Source organism: Coffea arabica, chromosome 10c (genome assembly GCF_036785885.1).
Source record: "Coffea arabica cultivar ET-39 chromosome 10c, Coffea Arabica ET-39 HiFi, whole genome shotgun sequence".
In the NCBI taxonomy this organism is placed as follows: domain Eukaryota; kingdom Viridiplantae; phylum Streptophyta; class Magnoliopsida; order Gentianales; family Rubiaceae; genus Coffea; species Coffea arabica.
Window position 1 is genome coordinate 36,448,509 of NC_092329.1, and position 6,356 is coordinate 36,454,864.

The following is a 6,356-nucleotide window of genomic DNA, read 5'->3' on the forward strand; positions in this document are numbered from 1 at the left end:
AGCATTAAGTGTGGTTTCAGTTGTGGCAATACACGCATGCTGATACTGTTTGAACCTGGTGTCCAATAGTGCAATTCGAGCAACTATTGGAAGTCCTTTCCTTCCATGAAATGATAGAGAAATCCTGATGGCTCCAAAGTGTATATGGGTATAACCTTGCTGTTTCCATTGCATAGGGAAATCATTTGGAATATGCAGGGTTATGAATTGTTCCTTTCTTGTAGCAGGTATGGGATGTTGATCAACCTTTGATGCCTGAATATATTCGGAATATGCAGGGTTATGAATTGTTCCTTTCTTGTAGCAGGTATGGGATGTTGATCAACCTTTGATGCCTGAATATATTCTTTAACTCCTTTTGGATGAGCACGTATTAAAGACTTAATAACACGAGAAGGAGAAAAAGATTGTTTACCATAAGCACTATAAGGATTTATAGTAGGAATAGAGGTAGGATTAACCACCTCTGGTTCAATAGAAACTTCATACAAATAATCTAATTTATTACTATGTACTGTCTTTATTTGTAAACCACTATCAGTTGTAACAACAGAAGACTTAGAAGAAGAAGCCATAGTTTACTGAAAACTAATACTCAAATCACTATTAATAACTACTTTCTTTTTAGAGTTTTCAAGATTCTGACGATCCTCAAGATCACGTTCTTCCGAACAGATGACACAAATACGATGATATAAAAGATCTATGCGTACTTGATTACTTACAATACTATAAGCCCAAGGATGAAGAAAGGTAAGATATTCCTGGATTGAAGACTGTAAATGAGATATTCTATCTAAACACTGTTGTTTAGTATAGTTACTATAAAAATCAAACAAAGGGATACCACTATTAGTAACTATAACATCACGGATATGTTCATACCAAGCATGATAATTACCATAATAATTCTGAACCCATTCCATGTGTGCTGCATGTTCATCGGCAATCTGCATAAAAGAGGGGTAAGAAATATAAGAGTAACTTTCAATAGGGATGGCTCTGATACCAAATACCAGAGTGCCTGCTCAATCTCCTCATAATTTAGTGATAATTTGCTCTTTGATGGTATTCCCGAACACAACAGCCACTCTCCTCGGGCTTTCAAAGTTCAAGGGACTTTTATCAAACGAGTAAATTAAAACAGAGTTATGAAGAAAACTAAGTAGCACGCAGCTATAAGGATCTCTCGGCCTTCCCTATTGAAATTTAAAAACTTAGCCTGCCATGTAGATATGAAACACTCAGGATTTTATTTCCGTTTTTCGATGATCCTTCAATTTCAGAATCATCGTCTATTTCTACCGATAGAACTTGACCTTTCAAACAGATAAAGGTCACGACTCTTCGGAAAAGTAAAAACAACTTGACCTTTCAAACAGATAAAGGTCACGACTCTTTGGAAAAGTAAAAACAACTTGACCTTTCAAACAGATAAAGGCCACGACTCTTTGGAAAAGTAAAAACAACTTTAAGGGGACCCTTCCATATCAATGTCATTCCAGGCCCACTGATATTCATCATCTGGTGTATCCGAGGGTGTAGTATCTGGATCAGTAATGTTGAGCATTTCATTGTGATATTGCTGTGCTGGTCTATTCTTTCTTTTGTTTTCTATGCTTTTCCATTCTGATCGGTTTTTGAAACTGTATTGGGATACTGATGAAGTTGCTGTAGATCTTTGTGATGTTCCTATGTCATTATTTGGGTCTTGAGAGTCTTGCATCACAGTATCATTCATTTTGTCCTGGTATTCCTTTTTTGCTCGTTTGACTCTCGTCCAGTGAGGATGACTAGAGTGATAATTCCATGAGCCATAATGACCAGGCCAAATCTCAGGTGGAATGCATCTGTTTTCCTGGAAAAGATATCTTTGTGCTTCCTCATATTCATCATCTAGGTCTAAAATAGTATGATCCATTTCCTTATAAATTACTGCACTTGGACAGGATTGGACTTGGTTATTTATCAAGTGACAAGGTCGATGGAAATGAAAAATAACATATTTAGACTGGGTTGAAAATAATCCAGACCAAAATGTTAATGGTCGAAACCATTGCAGAAAAACTTGAAGGTTTGGATTAAGTGGTTGATTAAAGAATGGTGACTGAAATTCCATAAGAATATGGTACTGATGACAAAGACACCAAAAATACCATAACAATGGTTTTGGAAAATCGTCATGTCTGGCAATAAATATTTGACAGAAAGGGTATTCAGGATTTGTTCCAAAGGGATTAAGTATTGATCCACCATATGAACTGAAGATTTCAAGTTCATATTGATTTCTGATTCTTTCAATATTTTCTTTTTCCCCTGGATAAGGAATTTCATAAACATCTGGAGGTTCAGAGGAAATGGGTGAGAACATAAAACATAGGGAAACAGGGGTTATCTCAGCTTGTTGAGGCAAAGGTTCTTTTCGGGAAAAGAAATCAGCAACAATATTCTTTTTCCCTTTTATATGCCTGACATCAAAGGAATATTGAGAAAACCAAGCTGACCATCTAAGTAATTGAGGATTGGGAATAGTTTTTTGTTTGAAGTGCAGCATTTTGGGAAATGATCCCATATCCATTTCAACCAAGAAATGAGAAGATATAAGGAAGAAAGAAAACTTCTTTATACCATTTTTTACTGCAAGAATCTCTTTGAAAGTGGAATGATAATGTTGTTCAGAGACTTTGAATTTTCCACTGGCAAATCCACAACAATGTTTTGTTCCCTGTTCATCTTCTTCAAGTAATACAGCTCCCCAATATTTGTCACTGGCATCAGTTTGCAGAATCTTTTTCCCATCAGACGGAATATAAAGTGTAGGAAGGTGTAACAGTTTTTCCTTGAGAATTTGGATGGCTTGGGTTTGTGAAACTCCCCATGGTGGAGGTTTCTTTTTCAACATTTTAGTCAGAGGACTAATATGTTTTGAAACTTGGGGAATGAATTCCCGGACATAATTTACAACCCCAAGGAATTGTTGAACTTGTGTTGTCGAAAGATTGTTTTCAGGAAAATCCTTTACAGACAGTCCAACATGTTGTTCAGGAGTGCATTTTCCTTTAGCAATTTTCATGCCAAGGAATGAAATTTCTTGCTGAGCCAAAAACCTTTTCTTTTCAGAAAGCATTATCCCATATTGCTTAACAAGATGATGAAAATCTTTAAGCAATTCGAGATGTTCCTCAAAGGTGTTACTGAAAAGAAGAATATCATCAATGTAAACCAAGGCTGAATGTAAGATAGGCTGGAAAATCTTTATCATTGCTTTTTGGAAAAGTGAAGGTGCGGTTTTTAAACCAAAAGGCATCACCTTCCATTGGAAATGATAATTTGGAATACAGAATCCAGTTTTATGCCTATCTTCAGGATGAATTCCCAACTGCCAGAATCCAGATTTTAAATCAAATTTTGAAAACCAATTAGCTTTGGATATCTGGGAAAAAATAGTAAATCTGTTGGGTATTGGGAACTTGTCATCAAGGAGGAAAATATTAAGGGGTTGGTAATTGATTACCAGCCTCATTTTCCCTCTTACCTGTTCAGATCTTTTGTTGACATAGAATGCTTGACATGCCCATTGAGAATGAGAAATCTCGATGAGTCCGAACTTTAAAAGTTCTTGGCATTCTTGTTCTGCAAGTTTAGTGTCATCAGGATTCATACCAGAATGACTGGCTTTTGTGGGATTTATATCTTCATTCTTTTTGAAAAGAAGTCGGATATAAAAATCAGAGTTTTCCCACAAAGGATGGTTACATTTTTTTAAAAAGTCCTGATGATTGGTTGAGCATGACTCCTGCACAATCTGAGTCTGAATCTGCTGGAGTTGATCTTTTTGAATACCGTCTTCTTGTATCATATACAGTTTAGGGATTTCAATAAAAGGTTTGAAAAACTTTTTTGATTTTATCCCATGACCTGTAATAAGATACTTGTTTTGTTTATAAAGATCAAATCCTAATATCAAATCCTTACCAGTAAAATTTGCTCCCAAGAATTTGGAGCTGACACAGCAATCTGGGAGAAGTTTGAGAGTGATGGAATTTTTGGTGATAAACTTTGTTTCAAAAGTATTTCCATCAGCTGCTCGAAATTTATTTGTTTCTGGGATCCAAAATGAGTCTGGTAAGATATCTTTCCTCATAATGGAAATATAAGCTCCTGTATCAAAAAATGCAATAAGGGGTATAGGTTTAGAATATTTATCCAAAAGAATGTGAATAAGAGTTTGTGGATAAACATCCTTTTCAGTCTTGTCCTTATTGATGGATGCAATAGGGCTTATACTTAGAATTTCTTCAGGAACCTACAAAGCCAAAAGAGTTGTATCAGTAGGTTCCTCTTGTTCAGAGAATTCAGATTCTAAGTCAGATATAGTGAAATGAAGTTCATTCTGAATTTCTGAAATTAGTTTTACTCCCTTTTGATTTTGAGGACAATTTTTCGCAAAATGTCCTGGCTTTCCACAGATGAAGCATTTGTTGCCTTTGTTACCCCGGAATTTCTTAGACTTTCGTCTAAAGTATCTCCACTTCTTTTTGAAGGGTTTCCTTGGAAAGTTTTTGTTTGATTTGGTAAAGCTTTTGAATCTTTTGAACCTTCTGGATCCTTTCCTTTTGTAGGATGGAGTACAAGCTTGACACTTTCCTTTTGTTATCAATTCTGGCTTTTTGCAAGCTTGATCTAAGCAAACGTCTCCTTTGAGATATTCTCGAATAACCTTTCTCTTGTGGCACAGATCATCAAGAGATAGAAAGACTGCTTGCTTGATTTGGCCAATGGTGAGATTCAAAATTGATCCATACTTGTTATGGATATACATTTCTGCACCATCTGCAAGTGGTTTTGGCAAAGAGCTAACAAAAGGTTGTTTGAGATTAATATCTGCACCAAGAGAATAAAATAATTGAAGCATCTTTTTGAAATGCTTATTTAGATCATATCGATCATAAGATAAACATTTCATTTGGAAAAATTCTTTTCTCTTTGTTTCTTGGAATTCTCGAACATTTCCAAGAAATGTAAGATGTAATATATGAATATTTTCCATAAAGTCTTGTCTGGTCAAAAATGTCATTTTGTCTGCATCTCCAATGGATGTCCACCAATCTTTGAGTATGCCTGCAAGATGAGCTGTGAAAACAGATAAAATTTCAAAGTGAGATTCTTCTGTTAAATTCTGAGCTAGCATCCAAGCATGAAATTCTTGGAATCTTGCTTCCCACATTTCTGATGGGATATTGTCAATAGTAAACAGAGGTACTCCCTTTGATTTTGGAAAAGAAGCACGTTGATGCTGATCATACTGCGGTGACTGCTCTTGTTCCTCCTCAGGCTCAACTATTTCTGGTTCTGGTTCTGCCATGTTGATGTGAGGAATTGTTTCTTCATCTGACGAAAATTCTGAGAAATCAGTTTCGTTTCCTGATGAATCAGAAATGTTAGAAGAAATATCTTCTTCTGAACTGGTGTTTTTAGAGGAATCATCATGAATTTCAGTATAAGTAGAGATGTATGGAATTGAGTCATCATGAAATTCTTCTAATGCTGTTGACAATGGATTGTCAAAAACTCTGGTGTCTTCATTTGCTTTTCTTTCCTGTTCAACAGAAAAAGTAGGATTAGTATATGTACTAATCATTAATGAAGTTGGAGGATCCTGTTGAGATGGTGATGGTTGTTCAATAGCAGGTTGCTTAGCTTTTCTTTCAGCCTCAGCTTTTCTTTGTTCCTTTTCAGCCATTCTTTTTGCTATTTCAGCATCCTTTTGAATCTGTTTGGTTTTACGATATTCTCGTAAAGTTGCTGCAATATCAAAAGGTTTTGGGGTCTGTGGCTGTTATTCAGAGAAATAAAGAGATGGTGATGGAGTAGAAACTCCTCCGAAGTAGAAAGGTGTCGGCCAGTTTCTGAGGGGTACTGCACCATACATAGAACTTACCTTGGAAAGAGGTGTTGCTGGTCCTACATCATACACAGGAACCTGTCCAGTTGTCTTGAGAATGTGTAGTTGATCTTGAATAAATTTAGTTTCCTTCTCTTTATTCAGAATGAAATCAACTAGAGTGGAAGGATCTGTAGGCATGATGTATTTAAGCTCTTGAAGTCTTTTTTCAAAAACTTCAATCATATGAGAAACCTGAGACTGCTGATTTGATACAGTTGTATCAATTTGTTCAATTTTGTCTTTGGTTTCAGAGATGTTCTTATGGATAGAGATAAGAGCAGTATTTTGGACAAGAGAATTCTCAGTCTGCCAATTAAGAACATCTTCTGTGGTATTTGGACGAACAGTTTCTCCACTTGGTAAAACTGTTGAAGAAATATTTTGGATTTTTGGAGTATGTCTCGAACCA